The sequence below is a fragment of the Mandrillus leucophaeus genome, unplaced genomic scaffold (assembly GCF_000951045.1).
Source record: "Mandrillus leucophaeus isolate KB7577 unplaced genomic scaffold, Mleu.le_1.0 Scaffold140, whole genome shotgun sequence".
Taxonomy (NCBI): Eukaryota; Metazoa; Chordata; class Mammalia; order Primates; family Cercopithecidae; genus Mandrillus; species Mandrillus leucophaeus.
In genome coordinates, this window is record NW_012101366.1 from 950,866 (window position 1) to 969,655 (window position 18,790).

General features: G+C 38.1%; 1 protein-coding gene across 1 annotated transcript in view; it reads left to right on the forward strand.

Moving 5' to 3' along the window:
- Positions 1-18,790, forward strand: part of HDAC9 (histone deacetylase 9) — a 927,644-nt gene continuing 908,854 nt past the window's right edge. The window contains exon 1 of the mRNA XM_011973895.1: positions 1-231. The gene's annotated coding sequence lies outside the window, so the exon portion shown is untranslated. The remainder of the gene's footprint in view (positions 232-18,790) is intronic.

Sequence of the window (18,790 nt, forward strand, 5' to 3'; positions counted from 1 at the left end):
CGCGCCCGCCGCTCTCTCCGCGGTCTCCTCCTCTAGTGCCCGCCGCGGCCGGTAAATCTCGGCTGGAGGAGCAGCGGCGGTCCCCGAGTCAACTTTCATTCCCCTTTTGCTTCTGCCTCACCATTCTCTTCTCCTCCTCGAAAGATGGCTGTTTGGAGAAGGGGGAGAAGTTAGGAGGTCGCCGGCGCGGAGCGAAGGAGGGTGCGACAGCCTCAGCAGGAGCGGGCGGAGGTGAGTGGCACCACGGCCGAGTCCCCGGCTGGTGCTCGAGGAAAGCCCTGGGAATTGGGGGCCACCGGTCCTCAGGATGCGCCGCGGTATTCACTGCTCGGGTTCCGCAGGTTAACAGCATCTCAGTCCGGACTCTGATGCCACTTGCCTGGCATCTCGCAGCCCGGAGACCGGTGGGTTTAACGGAACCTTTGTCAGAAGTTGGGTGCTAGGTTATCTTTGTGTACAGACCCTGACATTTGGCAAACCGAGGCGAGCGGCCGGTGGCGTGATTCTCTCCCGCCCCCAAACACACCCAGTTTATGTTGGAGCCGAGCTATGAATGAAAAGTTTGTACTGGCAACGTGTTGCTTGAGGGGAGCAACGCTTATTGGGGGGTACCTTTGATGTTTCCTGGGAGACTTCAGTTTTAAGTCAATACATCAGAATCCTGGGTTTTAAGAAAAGTTCAAGAGGCTGGAGGATGGGAGATAAAGCAGTTCCTTGGCTAGTGGAAGGAGAGTGATGAATCGTAAGCTTATTAAGGTTAACTGGCTAATTAGATGCCATACGAGGGTGTCACAGCGGGGACTAAAAGGAGCAGAGGACGGGGACTTTCCCTGAGCGCCTAGCAGGCTGCGTTTGTTTGGCTTTGAAGCCGTCACCCACTTGTCCGCAGTGAGAGGTGCTGGTGTCAGGCCTGTGTGTCTGTGATGTGACAGAGCGGGACCCAGCTCTCTCCAGATCCGAGGCGCGGTTGTCAGGAGAGGTGGCTTGCGACGGAGAGCTGAGGATGTAGTTCCTGTGATGTGGACTTGGAGAATTCTCTAGTGAGTCTCCTATGCTCCAATTTCAGGAAGATCTGTCAATTGTTTTTTTCTTCCAGGGAGGTGTGTGTAATCTCCTAAAAGGAACTTTCAGCTTTAAGTAACTGTAGAATTTTGAAATCATGTAAGAAATGAGATATCTACATATATTCATTATTACATGTATGTGGGGAGTGTATGTGTGTGTAAAATATGGGAAAGGGGTAAGAAAGGCTTAAAAAGTTTAACTGCTACCCGAAAAGAAAGCGAAGAGTTAATTCTTTTCTCCCCAAATGGTATAACAATGCATATACAACTAAATACTCTTGCTGTGCTGAGATTTCTCATAAGGAGTAAGATTTAGCAATTACAAGTATTCAGAGCGCTGTCATGTTTTCAAATCTTGCAGGCACTATTGAAATCTGGAAAAGGGGAGTACATACATAGAGAACCCATCTTAAAGGAAAAAAAATTTAAAATCTTCCAAAAGAAAACCTTCTGACATTTGAAAAGGCCTGGATGTTATTTTCCGATGCTCCAGAAATCTTTCTAATCCTGTAATTAACAACAGCACAGAATAAGTTGCATTTAATAAATTAGAAATCATGTTTAAAGGATATCTTTTGAACTTCTCTTTGGTACTTTTGATATTTATTATGGAAATTATTGTGATTGAAAATTTGTTGTTTAATATATTTGCCTTTTACCACAGATAATTAGTCCTCCTTATCCTTTTAAACCACTGTTCCAGTTTGGACTAATTTAATTCCCCAAACATCAAATTACTGATGTTCCTTCTGGAAACCATTTATATTTAAAATGGCTAATAAGAATATTGTATTTCCAAAACAACGTAATTTAGTCAGTTGTAAAACTTGCTTGTAATTTGTTCTCATCCATTTCGTTTGAATGGGGCACATTTGAAGAAGAGCAGCGTTTTCTTAGAATATGCCATTTTCTGTGTGGGAAAAAGCTAGTGTTTTCATATATGTTTTAGCTATTAAACAGAGGCATGTAAGGTGGGAATCCTGTCTGACCTTTCATAAACTGCCAGCCAGAGGGAGAGAGATGCTTTCTTAGCTCTGCTCGTGAATTGATTATCTTTACTACAGAATGGACATGATTAGATGCACATAAGGTTATGCAGAAGGAAGTTAAGAGTTTTAAATTAAATACCAGTTTATGGGTAGGAGACAGAATTTTTTTTTTTTTTTTAACCTTGATCTTCCTGTTTCTTTCCTTCTGCAGTTCAGCCTGTTAGACTGGTCTTTATTGGAGAGTCAGACCAGCACTCTGACTAGAGAGTGTTTAGCACACTAAACTGCCATCTTCTGTAAAAATAATGATGGCTCTTTTGCAATTAAAAGATAATTTTATACATGGTTATAGATTTTTGTGATTGGTGACCAAATTAACTATAACCGTTATTATAGTAGAAAGAGTTTTATGAAGTTATTGCCACTATATATAAATAATTATATATTTAAGATATGGATGAACTCTATTTGAGGTTTAGGAGTTTTGAATGTTAAGGCCAGCTGACCAGATAAAAACCTATTTAATTAACTAATTTGAATGACACCAGAATTCAGATTTTTATTAATATCTACATCTAGGTTTATGTAGCTTTCCTTTCTTTTTATTAGAATTACTTCTTTTTTGAATTTGTTTAAATATTACAACATATTACATTATAATTTGTACACGCTTAGTGGGGAAGGTGCAGGTTATTCTTAAATAGAGATGTGGAGAAATAGCTAACAAGGAGAGTCATTTGAGAAACATATGGACATCATAAAATCCTTCTGTATGTAGCATCTGTACCTTCTCATTAGTGAAATATTGTAGTTATGGACATTTTTTGTTATTACATCCAAATGTGGCTTTTTATTTTTGCTTCATTGGTTTTTTTTGTTTTAAAATGTAATTTATATTACTGTTTAAGTTGGTGGGGGCTTTTACTGCTTGAAGCCTTTTGCTTTCAATAGTTATCATACTTAATTTTTACTGCATGCATCTGCAGATATATACAGTTGTTTCCCAGTTTGTTATTATAATTCTTACACTTTTTGGTGATTCCTCAAAACATTTGAGAGATAGGTAGGATGACATATAGTTCTCATTTTAGGAAGGAGGCAGCAGGTACACTGATATACCCAACATTACACAATAGTGAATCAGTGTGAAGCTAAGTGTAACATCTGTATTTCCTGTATTTTAATGATGAAAGCAAGCTGCTCCTGTATCTTATGATAACTTCGTAAATTTATGTATTTCCAGATTTTTAAAGTGGTCATCTTTATATATGTGCAGATCAGATTTTAAATCAGTCAATATAATCATAAGGGGATGGATCATACTGTTGGCCTGTTGATGGGAGAGAACCATGACTCTAATAGCTACTGCTGAAATAAACAAACAAGCACACACACCTCTGTAGAATATTTGTTCTTGCAGTCAATCCATAGTCCACATATTTCTCTGCCCCTGCTGGCCTCACCCTATCAACTACCTACTGCCACTCTACTGATCAAAGCAGCCCTTGAAGTTTATCAGCACAGTTGTCAAGCTTGAGGATCATTAGCCTCACTAGCAAGAAAAGTCAGAACCTGATTTTTGGAAAGAGAGAGTATTGATGGGGACAGTAATGGAGTGTCCACTCCAGAAGCAGCCAGTAATGGTCAGAGATCATATTCTGGGTGTCGGGATGTCCATTTCTCTCATCAGCTCTGTGTCTTTGGCCGAACTTACAGATATCAAAGTGAACAGAAGGTTTATGGAATTATCTAGTCATTTCTGTCCATGTAGACCTCATATCCGAGTAAATCAGACTTTTTTAAGAAAGAAAATGGACAGAAACTTGTTCTTTTTCTACATCTCACCAAATCTCCTCTCCTTCAAACCCCACTAGAATTTTTTTTAGGATAATTGCCCACATGATTTGTAACAGCCAAAGTGATAGACTTCTGATATTGCATTATTACAATTAACAGTGGAATATATTATCTAGCTTGCAGAAGGAAGCATTGTAATTCTGTAGAAAATGGTAATATGTAATCTCATGCAAGTATTTTTGAATAAGCAGACAGTACCAAGAGCTCTCTATTAAGCTAATATATTTATTTTTACTCTTCCTTTCCCTAAATGTACGGTTTATAGGAGCTCATCCAAATCATTAAGTATCAACTACTGAAAAAAAGTTCAGATGTGGTTTCCTGTTTACTACGATGAATTTTGTTTAGAGCTTCAAAGAGAGGAAAACTACTATCTATTGTTTGCTGCACCAGAGAGAGTATAACGTGTTGCTGGTGAGCATGAGGAGCGCTGAGGTTGCTGGAAATGGTACTTTCTTCACATCTCTGCAGAACCTGTGATAAGAAGGAGATGGGTGTGGACTGGTTTAATTCTAGTACAACAGTGATGAGTGGAATTTGAAGTGGAACTGAAAGAAGGGTAAGATTTGGATAGTCTGTGTGTCACTCAAGGTATTCAGTAGCAAGTCATGGAAACTATACTGTAGTTAATATAAGCATCAAATAAATTTATTAGAGGATATTGACCTTGTTTTCTCTTGCTGTGTAACACATTTCCACAAATTTAGCTGCTTAACACAACACCCCTTTATCATATCAGTTTCATTGCTCAGAAGTCCACACATAGCTTAACTAGGTCCTCTGGCCAGAGATCTCCTGTGTTGGCTAGGGCTGCAATCTCAACAGAAGATCAATGGGAAAAGATCCACTTTCAAGCTTTTTTCTATCTTTGGCAGAATTTATCTCATCATGGCTTTAGAACTGAGGCTTCCATTTTCTTGCTGACTGTCAGCCAGAGGCTACCCTTAACTCTTAGAGGCTGCTGTTATTCTTTGCCATGTGGCCCTCTCATAGGCACTGTTACAACATGGCAGCTTACTTTTTTTAAAGCTGGCAAGGAAATCTCTCTTGCGCCAGTCTGATAAGAAAGAGTCTTATATACTATAATATAATAGTGAGAGAGTGACATAAGACTATACAAGGGCATGACTCCTTGGAGGTCAGCTTAGGATGTGTCCACCACATTGACTAGCTCATAGAATCTCTGGTATAGGGTGGGCACAGTGGCTCATGCCAGTAATCCCAGCACTTTGGCAGGCCAAGGTGGATGAATCGTTTGAGTCCAGGAGTTCAAGATCAGCCTGGACAACATGGCGCAACCCTGTCGCTACAAAAAAAAAAACACAGAAAAAATTACCTGGACATAATGGTGTGTGCCTGAAGTCCCAGCTAGTTGGAAGGCTGAGGTGGGAGGATCACGAGTCTGGGAATTTGCGGCTGTAGTGAGCCATGATTGTGCCACCATGCTCCAGCCTGGGCAGTACAGAAAAACCCTATTTTTTTTTTTTTTTTTTTAAAGAACCTCTGGTATAGTCCGCAGACTTGACTTTGAAGCCACTCAAGTAGAAACAAGGCTCCAAATCCCTCTGCAGAATTTGTCCTGTGAGGTAGTGCTGCTGTCGCTGTTGGCATATAGCTTCTACAGTGGAATGTGGGCTCCATATCATAAAAGAGAGGATTCTCCACATATAATAATGGGGTCCCATTGTCCCTTGTGAAAAAGAATGACAGGTGTCCACTGCTGAGGGAAAGAAGAAAAAATGATTGCTTAATGAAATGTTTGAGTTTTTGGCCAGGATAGGCATGATAACCTTCTAGAGATGGGATTGAATTGGAAAGTGGCTGAAGTCATGTGACTCCTTGGAAGAGAAAACTCTTCCGGAATTTAGGAGAATAATGGTAATGAGGGTTCATTTATGAGTGGTGGTGATAAGAAAGGAGTAGAAAACCTTTGAAAGATGAATCACTACACATACATTAGTCTGGGTATTGACTTAATTAGTCCCTAAATATATGCCATGCATGAAAGACTTTTAAGAGACTGATTCCACTAATCCTTGCAGGGAACCAGCGCTGTGACTTGGAGGCCTGCAGTGTGGTCTACCCTCATTTTATAGAAAGGAGCAGAGCTAAAGGACCATTGTACTATATTTGTGGCCCAGTGACTATGGGGTGCTATGTAGGAGGTTGGGGGACTATTGAACATACCCTGTGCTCTAAGCACTTTGCCAGACATATTTTAACTATTTTGTATCTCAAATTCTGGCAGTTTAGTTTATATTTCCCTAGTTCTGCCTCCCTTCTCCCCTGGCAGGTGTGTGAAGACTTTGAAAGGCTAAATACTTTGCCAAGGGTTGTTCAGCTAGGGGTGGCATTAGGTTTTGAATCCAGGTCTGATTCCAGAGCCTAAAGTCTTGTAGTACACATCCCATACTCAAAAGCAGTAAGTGAAGTTTCCAGGGAGAAAGCCTGTTACTCACATTGAAGTGGATGTCAGTGCTACAATTGCTGTTGGGTTCCATCATTCACCTTGAGAGAACTGGATACTGCAAGATGAGGGTTAAAGAGAGGAGTGAGAGAGTGCGCTGTACCATGCCTTCTTTTATTTTCTCAGCAGGAAGTACATATTATAGGTCTCTCTCAGATCTAAAAGTAAGAATGGGGAGTAGAGGCTATGCATTTTTATTTCTACTTATCATTTTGGTTAAAATCAAAAGCACTGTGTCTCCTTTCTTTCCTATATGTAGATTTCTACTATTAAATTAAATCAAGTAACATTATGAATTCTCATTGCCTCTTTGGCCACAGGGTTCTTTCTATAGCTTTTTCAGTATATGCCACTGTTTTGATCTTGAAAAGTCTATTGAGACATTCTTCCTTTGTTCTTCTATTACTCAGTCCCTCTTTCTACTCTGTGGTGCCTCTGAAATCTATTCATAGATATTCTACTTTTTTCTTCTGTTTTATGTACTTAAATATCTTCTTTAAATGGATCTGGTTCCATTGATCAGAATCATTGGCCCAGATCCCCTTGCTGCTCCACTGTACCCAGGAAGTCTTATCTATTTTCTGTTAATTTTACTGAGCTTTACTCTACATCCCAGCACAGTATGAGGAAGCCGTTAAGATTTCTCTGGGTATCTGAACCAAAATGTAAACATTTAAAACTGAATACCTCAAGAAAGTGGTGTGACTGGATTGTGTTAGATCAGGTGCATACCTATGGACTACTCCACTGTGGCCAGGCAAAGGGAGTTTTATTATTGCTCCATCTGGGTTCAGGTGTCCACCCTTCTAGAATATTACTGTTCTCAAAGAGGGAAATTGTGAGCCAGCCCTTGCTTGACTGGGGTCAACAGTACTAATCTATTCTAGAGCACACTGTAGCTCAGGAAATCTCTAAATAAACTTAATTTCTTCATATAGGTTTTAGATTTCCTGAGCTAGATTAGGCCAGATTTGACTTTAAAAGCCCAAACTTCTTAGCATGACACCAGTCCTTTCACAGCCTGGACCCAGCCTATCTTTATTACATTGACTGATTGATTGATTGATTGGTGCAGGGTTTTGCTCTGCTCCCAAGGCTGGTGTGATCATAGCTCAGTATAACCTTGAGCTCCCAGGCTCCAGTGATCCTTCTGTCTCAGCCTCCCAAGTAGCTAGGACTACAGGCTCATGCCAGCATACCTGGCTAATTTTTATTTATTGTTTATTTTTAAACTCTTTTTTTTTGTAGAAGGGGTCTTGCTGTATTGCCCAGAGTGGTCTTGTACTCCTGGCCTCAAACTATCCTCCTGCTTAGGCCTCCCAAAGCACTAGGATTACAAATGTGAGCCACCGTGCCAGGCCCTTACATTTTTAACTGTTGCCACTCCCTGCCTTTCATCCAGTAAATCATTAAGGATTTAAATCCTAAACTTGGAGCTAGCAAGTGGCTTTGATTTTAGATAAAAAGGAGTAGCCAGCCTGAGAGAATAAATCAACGTGTAAAGAAAAGTCAAGATGAGAGAGAGAGAAAAGAGAGAGAGAGAGAAATAAGAACATTTCAGTTTTTCATTCCCTGCATCCAGTCATTCTTAGGTCTGGTTCTATAGCTGATTTTTCCAAGGGTATGTTATGTGAGCAATAAATTATCCATAAATTGAATTTCTGCGTCTTGCAATAGAAAGAGAACTATGTAGCACAGGTTTCTATGAGTGATCATCTCATAGCCAAAATCAGACTTTCATTCTGCTGGGGTTCTGTTGGGGATTAGGAAGCTGTGCTTCTCTGCCCTACTTTTTCACTGGGCCCAATGTATGTCCCACCTCTTCTGTGATACTTCCTCTGATTACTGCAGCACACGGAGATCTCATTCCTCTCTGAATTCCTACAGTAGTTTAGGGTTATGGCTGTGTTTTTGCAGGCTTACAAATGAAATTCTAGTGTTAATTGAGAAAATCCATAATAAAAAGGCTACTGTATTAAGAAAGTCTTTTAAAGGAATTTGCATTTTTATTATTCCAAACAGCATCCTTATATTTTTGAATTATAGTAATATAGTTAATACACAGGATGATTTACATGTGTATTTATGGTCTCTGCAATTACCCTGTGGCTCGCTAGAGGTTCATAGTCTCCCACCACTTAGATGGAAAGGAGGGCAGAGAAGGTTTGGCTTCCTAATGGGCACCTTCTCCAAATAAAATACCACAGGAAGAATGGGCTGGTTTTGATTAAGACTACAGGTGTGTACAGTGTGAATGTGTTTATTTTTTATTAAACATTCTACTTAAGTATATAGGAACATAAAATATAAATGCTTTTGCTTATAGATTTCATAAATTATAGAACCAAACCCAACAAACAAATGTTGAATATAAACAACAGAATTGATGAAATTAAAAGAAACAATAATGAACTCCGTGACAAATGATGCTGTATTGTTGAAACTACATTGCCAGTATCCAGTTTAAGAGTATAAAGATACAGTCTCAGATTCTGTTCTTATTTAATCTATTTCTATGTTTTATATCAATATAGATACAGAAATTGTCCTTTTATAAGTAGATTAAAACCAAACAAACAATATTAACTTTGAGGCTTTGTGTATGGCTCAGGGTAATCAGACTTTACACATGATCAAAATTCCTCAAATAATCCTCAAAGTCAGTTGTAATGAGACATCACCTGAGACCTCTGTAACATCTTTTTGTTCTCTTGAATATGTGATTAGTATTGTGGAGTCATCGAATTCTAAATCAAATGTGTAAACTGTATTTCAAGATTTCTGGAATGGAGAACAGATTGTGTAGAAGCTACACAGAGATAGGATGCATGCATTATCTTCACACTCATGATGATTGTAACCACTATAGTACAGGTACTTTTGTCTGCCTGTGCTACCATGTGTTCTGTAAAGACTCACTTCATCCTCACCTTTTCTCTAAACAGACTTTATTTGTTTAGCAAACTTTCTATTCTTTGATCTCCGCTTAGTATATGCATGATTGAAAACACCAAGTACAAACAACCTGATGAAAATTTGGTGGCAGTAGTTTTTAAACGTTTATTCAGAAACTGATTAGAATACAATATATATATTTAGATGATCATCCAAATGAAATCCCAAAATGGAAAAAAAATATTTCACATCAAGCTCATTGACCTCAGTTTGAAATACACAGTTGCAAATGTTAATTGGCCACTTAAAACATTTTACATCTTGCTGTGTGTTGTGTGTCATTAATGAAATTGTAAGCTCCTTGAGGTGAGACTCTATGCTTACTGTTTTGTTTTCTTCCATAGCGCTGTGTGCATTTCTTAAAGTTGATGCCCAACAAGTGTTTGCTGATTGACTGATTATTAATATATTGTTATTACCTATTGCTCTGTGAGGTCCTCAAAGGCAGGGACTATTTTGTTTTAATCTGTGGTCTCTGAATGCCTAGCACAGCAACTCTCACATGAGAAATGCCTAATGAATGTTCTGAATGAAAGAATGGATGACTTGTTGGCTGTGTGTGTGTGTGTGTGTGTGTGTGTGTGTGTGTGTGTATGTGTATGTGTATTCTTTTAGATCTAATCTCTCATGTACAGGGCACTTCTAACAGTTGTATAGATCAGTGCTGTCCAATAAGATTTTCTGTGATGATGGAAATACTCTGTTTATGCTCTCCAATATCATAGCCACTAGGCACACGTGGTCTTTGAAATTTAGCAAATGTGGCCAATGGCCTGAATTGAGTTTTATTTAATTTTAATGAGTACATAGTCATACATGGCTAGTGGGCAGCACAGGCCTAAATGATAAAATGTACTTTCTCAAACTTACTTGCTCTCATATCTAACATTATTATATTTTTTGGTTATAATTGGATGTTATTATTTAATTTTGTTGTATTGGATGGATGAAGTGAATTCATCACTATAAAAATAGGGCAGTATAGTCCACCAAATTGATTTCATTCTTTCCTAAATGACCAGCAACATTGGATGTCATCTGTTCACTTGCCTCACTATCTATTTGGTATTTCATCATTTCCTTATTAGGCTAGAAGCCTGACACCACTTCTGCCTTTTTTTAAAATGACCCAGGTTGTCTTGCATTTGCTTGTCTTTCTGTTTTAATCCTTTTTCCCCCTAATAAACCATTTTAACTTGGATTATCTACATCATTATTGTCATTTTTAGAGATAAGGTCTTGCTCTGTCACCCAGGCTAGAATGCAGTGGTGTGATCATAGCTCACTGTGGCCTTGAACTCCTGGGCTCAGCTGAACCTCCTGCCTCAGCCTCCCAAGAACCTGGGACTACAGGCATATACCACCACACCTGGCTAGTTTTTTATTAGAATTTTATTTTTATTTTTATTTTTAGAGATGGAATCTTGCTTTGTTGACCAGGCTGGTCTTGAACTTCTGGCCTCAAGTGATCCTCTGGAGTAACTGAGATTATAGGAGTACACCACTGCACCCAGCCTGTATTATTATCATTGTTAATACTACCATCATCATTTTCATTTCTGGTGTTTATGCTTTGCTAGCCCATATTTGATGTTATGTACTAATGTCTACTGATAGTCTAAACATACTTCAAATTTATTACAATCTGAAAAATGTCTGAATATTCTTTTTCTCCAATTGTTTTCTTTGCTTATCTTGCCCTTTTACACTTTCTGGTCCAGAAGAATGAAGTAGCATCATAGGCATTACAACATTAGAATTCAATCCTTACATAAGATGTAATCCCATCATGACAAGTTTCACGGCTGTTGCCAAATCCATGAAATTGATAAAACAGGACTGTCATTTAGAAGGACAGGAATTGCTTCCTGCAAGTGGCTGAGATCTTTTATGCAATTTGTAGTTCTGCTAGAGCAAGACTTCGATTAGAACTTATTGTACACATATTGAACCTCAGTATTGGGTATATTCAATTCTCCTTGGATTCTTATAATAGTACTGAATCTAGTAGTATGTCATGGTTATAGAGGCTATCTATGCAAATAAGTTGAAATCCGCTCTGCTGACTAGCAGAAATACTTTAGAATTTTCCACTCATTTTCTGTTTACTGCTAGAGATTTAATAGTTGTCTTATGTGGCAGAATTTGAATGCACAGACTTCAGCATGGAAGCTTGCCTTTTGTTCATTTTTTTAGTCTAGCTTAGTAGTTCCCAAACTTGAGTGCGCATCAGCATTTCTGTTCAGGGTGATACACACAAAAGACTGTCAACTATACTTTATGGATAAGTTAACCTCTTTTCAAGGCACTTCTGTCTACACTAGATTTTCATCTTGGAACCTACCTTTCCCTCACTACCCCAAAGATGCATCTCTTCTTTATTTCTTCTATTTCTACTTTTCAGTCCAGCACACAGCTGCTTATTGAGTGAACTTGTAGATGTGCTCTTGAATAGATTTCACACAATAGGAGACAAATTCAGTAGCAATATATAGAATTTTGAACTTGTGAATCCCCAGTTGAGCTTTTATCTTCTTATTGCTTTCCTATGCGTCTTGATGGTGAGAAGCTAGTACTGCTTTGTTATCTTCTTTCCCAAGTTTTCCCCATAAACATTCTCCTAAAAAGCCCTTGGCCGGGCGCGGTGGCTCAAGCCTGTAATCCCAGCACTTTGGGAGGCCGAGACGGGCGGATCACGAGGTCAGGAGATCGAGACCATCCTGGCTAACACGGTGACACCCCGTCTCTACTAAAAAATAGAAAAAACTAGCCGGGCGAGGTGGCGGGCGCCTGTAGTCCCAGCTACTTGGGAGGCTGAGGCAGGAGAATCATTTGGACCCTGGAAGTGGAGGTTGTAGTGAAATGAGATCGCATCACTGTACTCCAGCCCTGTCTCTTATACACATCTAGATGTGTATAAGAGACAGGTGCTGTAGATATATTTGTAAATCTCCTATTTATCTATTTGACCCAGTTTTTAAAAGTTACCTACATTAAAATAAATATTAAATATATTTAGTATTATAATGAAACAATATTTTGCTTTTATTTATAAAGTTCGTCAGGCTGGGTGTGGCGGCTCTCACCTGTAATTCCAGCACTTTGGGAGGCCAAGGCAGGTATATCACCTGAGGTTGAGAGTTCGAGACCAACTTGGCCAACATGGTGAAACCCCGTTTCTACTAAAAATTAAAAAAAAAAAAAATTAGCTGGGCGTGGTGGTGGGTACCTGTAATCCTAGCTACTTGGGAGGCTGAGGCAGGAGAATCATTTGGACCCTGGAAGTGGAGGTTGCAGTGAAATGAGATCGCATCACTGTACTCCAGCCTGAGTGACAGAGTGAGACTCTGTCTCAAAAATATAAAGAAAAAAATAAAGTTCATCAAAGACCTTTACCTAAACTTATGAGATAACTTATTTACTAACCAGAACACCCTTTTGGAGTTACTTACTACTTTTCTCTGTGAGAACAAACACCGTATATTCACCTTAACTTACATTGTCAAAAGTATAATGCTAAGACTACTCAAGCCAAATGGGAAAATGTAGGTCAAATGGAATTTGTATTTCAGAATAATGGCAAAAGTTTTCATTTCTCTAGAATAGCAGATCTGAAATATTCTTGTGTGTTATAATTTTCAAGTAAGTACTGGAAACTCATTAAAATATATTTTATACCCTATTCTATTTTTCTTACATATGTTATAAAGCCCTTACTATGTTGATATTTTATTAAAACAGTAATCATTTAATGATATTTATGTGAAACAGAAATCCTTTGTATTTACTCGAGTAGTTACCATTTCAGTGCTCTTCATTCCTTTGTCTATATCTAGATTTTCCTCTGATATCCTCTTCCTTCTGCCTGAAGGACTTCCTTTAAACGTTCTTTGTGGCATAGATCTGCTGGTGATGAGTCCTTTCAGCTTGCTTTTGTATTTCTGAAAATGTCTTCATTTCACCTTATTTTTGTTGGGTATAGAATTCTAGGTCAGTTTTTTTTTCTTTTAATACTTTAAAGATGTTGCTTCACTGTTTTCTTATTCACATTGCTTTTTATGAGAAACCTGCTGTCCCTTTTCTTTTGTTCTCCTTTATAGATAACAAGTCCTATAACATATTCTGTTTATCCCTAACTTTGGACAATTTGATTTTGATGTATCTTGGTATAGCTTTCTTCATATTTCTTGTGCTTTGGGTTCATTGAGCTTCTTGGGGCTGAGGGTTAATAGTTTCCATCAAATTTGAAAAAAAAGTTAGTCATTATTTATTCAGAATTTTTTAGGAGTCCCTCCTCTTTTTTCTCTTATTCAGGAACTCCAGTTGCATGTATATTAGGAACACTGATCCTCTGATTATTTATTTTTATTCTTTCTTCTCCATATGTTACATTTTGAGTAGTTTCTATTGCTGTGTCTTCAAGTTCACTATCAAGTAATCATATTTAGTGTGTTCTCCATCTCGCACGTTGTAGTTTTCATCTCTTGAAGTTCAATTGAGTGTTTCAAAATTTTCCATGTTCCTATTTAACTTTCTAAACATATGGAATAGATTCATAAAAACCATTTTAATGACTTTGTTTGCAATTTCTAATGTCTTTTTTAGTTCTTGGTCAATTTTGTTTGATTGACTTTTTATCCTTACTATGGGTTATATTTTCCTACATCTTTGCATGCCTAGTAATTTTTGATGGATACCAGACATTGTGAATTGTAGGGTGCTGGATATTTTTATATTCCTATAAATCTTCTTGAGTATTTTTTTTTCTGGGATGCAATTAGTTACTTGGAAACAGCTTGATCCTTTCAGGTCTTGTTTTTAAGATTAGTTTCTGAGTACTCTACCCAACACCCCATGAATTATGAAGTTTTCCAGTCTGGCTGGTAGGAACAGGCACAATTCCCAGACTTGTGTGAGTGCTGGGTACTGTTCCCATTAACACTTTCAGGTGGTTCTTTTCCTAACTTTGGGTTGTTTTCTCACATCTGTGTCCTGATCATTACACTGCTGAATATTCAAGTGGGGAGCTCATTTGTAGACCTCTGTATTTTAGCTTTCTTCCCTCCAGTACTCTGGCCTGTGACATCTAGCTGCTCTGATCTCCTTAGTTCCTCCAATCCATCTCCTCAATTCAGGGATTATGCTAGGCTTTGCCTGTATTTTCCTTTCCTGGGCGACGATCTGGAAGCTGGAATAGTCATAGAGCTCAGGTCATCAGTTTCCCATTTCTTAGATTTCATCACATATGTTTTCCATTTCTCAAGGATTATTGCCTTGTGTCCGGTGTCTTGAAAACTATTGCTTCATATTTTGTACAGAACTTTCATTTTTTTAGTCAGGGGGATAATTCCAGTCCCTCTTACCCAGTCTTCCTTGGAAGTGGTTCCCCCATTCCTTTTCTCTTCCATGTAAAACTTTGTTTATCAGTATAATTTTGAACACTACTTAAGTATTTAATGCTCAATTTAATGTAGTTTATTTTGATATTCTATGTCTTTCTTTTCAGCAGTTTCCAAATTTCTTTAATTAACATTTTATATTGTAAGCATATTTTTAAAAGCCCGTTTTGCACAGTTATATTCTATATTATGCTTGATGATTTTATCACTGTCCTAGCCATTCAAAACCATTCTTAAGGCAAGCTAGTCATAAAATAAGGAGTTAAATTTGTTGAACATAATAATTTACATACTTTTAAGTGGATAAAAGATGCTACTATGGGAAAGTACCATGTTTTTTAAGAAGGATAGAAGCCAAGTGGCTTTGAAATAATGCACTCTTGAATCTAGTAAATGTGAATGATCATAAAACAGCTCATAAATTACTATATTTTAAATTGGATCACTTCTTATGGATTGCTCCTCTTTTATATTTATTTAGGAGTTTCTGTAGTTCATGGATAGGCCTTGAGATTGTTCATATGTCAAGCAATAGTGAACTATGTGCTGGTGAATTATTTTATTTTTAATCCTCTCTCATATTTGAATGATAAAATATACTACTGTGAACTAATATGAGAATAAAGTGTCAAAATTCAGGAGCACATCTTGCTATAGTGACTACATCTTGTTACTTCAAGAGTTTTCTGGCAGTAAGGGCACAATTGACTGTGATAATTTAAAAGAATCCTTGAGGTGGTATAGTTCCATATGCTGTAGGAATATGTCAATGATTTTTAATTTTGCAATTTGAGTTTTTAATGTAGTCTTTTGAAAGCTAGTTGTTAAGCATGGCAAGAAGACTAGAGTTACTTTAGAATTCTTAGGAAAATAATTTTGTAAGAACAAATTAAAATTAACTTTTTCTTCAGCACTGTCATAAATATCAGCACCGTGAAGCCAGAATTGTGGCAGTGTTACATGGCTATGTTTCCAATATTTAAGAATAAAGGTTAGGCCAGATTTATATTCTCTTACAAAATTGAACCAAAATATAAATAATTTATAGAATTTTAAGAATAGAATCTTGAAAAAGCCAATACTACTCTGTGAGGGAGACTGTTAGTTGTCTCCTACTCTCCCTTTTCCCCACTGTTCTCAGACGTAAAGCCCCTAAGTTTTAGCTGGGGACAAATCCCTGCAGGACAGAGATAACATTTCTTAGCCTTCCTTGCAGCTAGGAATTATAAACCATGTGACAAAGTTCTGACCACAGGATATAAACAGCATGATTATGTGCAACTTCCAAGTAGGCCATTAAAGGAAAGGGGTGTGCTGTCTCCTTTCCCTTCTCATTTGCTGGAATGTGGGAATGATCATTGACTATCTTAGACCTTGCTAAGGAGGCCAGCACTCTAAGAACGGCAGAGCAACAAGATTTTTAAAGAAGGCATAGGACAGTGTATTAATCTGTTCTCACACTGCTAATAAAGACATACCTGAGACTGGGTAATTTATAAAGGAAAGAGGTTTAATGGACTCACAGTTCCACATTGCTGGGGAGGCCTCACAATCATGGTGGAAGGCAAAGGAGAAGCAAAAGCACGTCTTACATAGTGGCAGGCAAGAGAGCTTGTGCAGGGGAACTCCCATTTATAAAACCATCAGATCTCGTGAGACTTATTCACTGCCACAAGGACAGTATGGGGGAAACCACCCCCATGATTCAATTGTCTCCACCTGGGTCCACCCTTAACACATGGAGATTATTACAATTCAAGGTGAGATTTGGGTAGGGACATAGCCAAACCATATCAGACCATGATAGTGACATTTTTACTTTATTTTATTTTATATTCAGGGGGTACGTATGCAGGTTTGTTACAAGGGTATATTGCGTGATGCTGAGGTTTGGGCTTCTATTGATCCCATCACTCAAATAGTGAACATAGTACCCAATAGGAGATTTTTCAGCTCTTTGCGCCCCCTCTCTAGCTCCTCCATTTTGGAGTCCCCAGTGCCTATTGTTCACAGATGATGACTTTTGTAGCGGAGTTGCCATAACAGCTTGGAGTCTTGTCTAAGCCACTGTTATTTTCAGTCTCTGTCACATACAGCCAAAGCTATATGCAGTAAGTCCTCACTTGTCGTTATGGATAGGTTCTTGGAATCTGCGACCTTAAGTGAAATGACGTATAAGGAAACCACTGTTACCACAGGCTAATTGATATAAACAAGAGTTAAGCTCCTATGGCATATTTCTGCTCACAAAAATATCACCAACTTCTACATAAAGACCCAAACATTTCTAATATAAAACACTGGAATAAATGTGAGCTGTACATACATTTAAGAAAGATTCCTAAAAACAAATACGAAAATTGTTTACTCACTTACTTCAATTCAGGGTGTTGGGTGGCCAGAGCCCATCCCAGCAGTTCAGGGCACCAGTTGGGAACCAGCCCCGGACAGGATGCCATCTCGTCTCAGGGAACACTCACACCCACCCATACTCAGACCAAGACTGTGTACATATGCCAATTCACCTAACGTGCACAGCTTTGGGATGTGGGAGGAAACCGGAGTACCCAGAGAAAACGCATGCAGACAAGGGGAGTGTGTGCAAACTCTATGCACACAGTGGCCTGGGCTAGGAAGTGATTTTTTCTTTTATCAACTTTATAATGAAACAAATGAAATGACATTATTTGAGAACCTGCTGTACATTGTTCCCATAATTGTATTTTTTTTTTGTTTATAAGACACGTTAAGAGTTTCTTTTTGTAACCATAAGCTTGAAAGGACCAAGTGATCATACATCATAGAGATCTAAACTTTTTCAAAGGCCTTCATTTTTTTAAAAACTGGACTAGTTCAATATCTATATTATCAGCTGAGGTGAGGAGGACAATATAATTAAACTTATCTGGCTCTTTTCTGAGAAATTTAAAAAAAGATTTGAGGCACCTCAATCGTTATGCTGACTTTTGAAAAAAACAAGGGTTGGGAAAAGAGAGAATGCTAAGTTATTCAGCTTTCTACTTTGCCCCCAGACACCAAATATTTTTTCAATTTTCAATTCCCAGTGTGAAAAGACTCCCTATGCCATTTCACACTGTTCACTACTTCCCCTTTTAGAAATGATCATCCCAGAGCTTCTGGGATATCACACTCTCCAGTTTCCTCCTCTGCCTCTGCTCTCTCCTTGTCTCCTTCTTGGGACCCTATTTAATTCACTCCCTCAATGTAGACATAGTCTGATTCTTGGCTCACTTTTCCCTTTACTCTGTGTAAGGGAGATCACAAACTGGCAGCTTATAGACATGTTTTGTTGATTCCACACAGAATTCAAAGAAATATTGAATTAATTGACAGTGTTTAAAAATCAGGACATCCAACGTGAAGGTACAGATTTTGGCTTTTCGTGAATAAGGAGACAATCTCGCTGTACTGCACAGACATTCCCTGTAGCATTAGGTGATTGGAGCTGAGCTACAGCTGCCTCCTTTAGAGAGGTGTGTTCTTTCTTTTTTGTTATAGTCCCCCCCACTCCCCATTGCTTACATCTTGTGTTTTATTTATTTTCATTACTTGCCTGATATTTTAGACGTTTTAGTGGAGAGGATACTCACCTTCCTATGTAATTTAAATTTTGAATTAATCTTTTCCAAAGACTATTTCCTTTTCCTGCCCCTTTCTGTTCAATTCTATTTCCTCCTTCAGATCATTTCTACTACTCTCTTAATCAGACAGTCATGTTGTCTTACCTGGCTTCCTTGCAATAGAATTCTAACCAACATTATTTCTGGAATAGCCTTTCTAAAATTAAATTTTAATATTTTTCTATCTAGCCTCAAAACTTTGATTAGCTCATCTGCTTTCTAGATGATTTCAAACTCTGGCATTGGTATGAATGCAAAATGGGCATAGCCACTTCAGATAACAATTTTGGTAGTACCTCAAAAAGCTGATCAGAGAGTTACTATATTACCTAGGTATACACCCAAAAGAATTGAAAACATATTTCTGGACAAAAATGTATATATGATTATTTGTGTCCATTTATAATAGCCAGAAAGT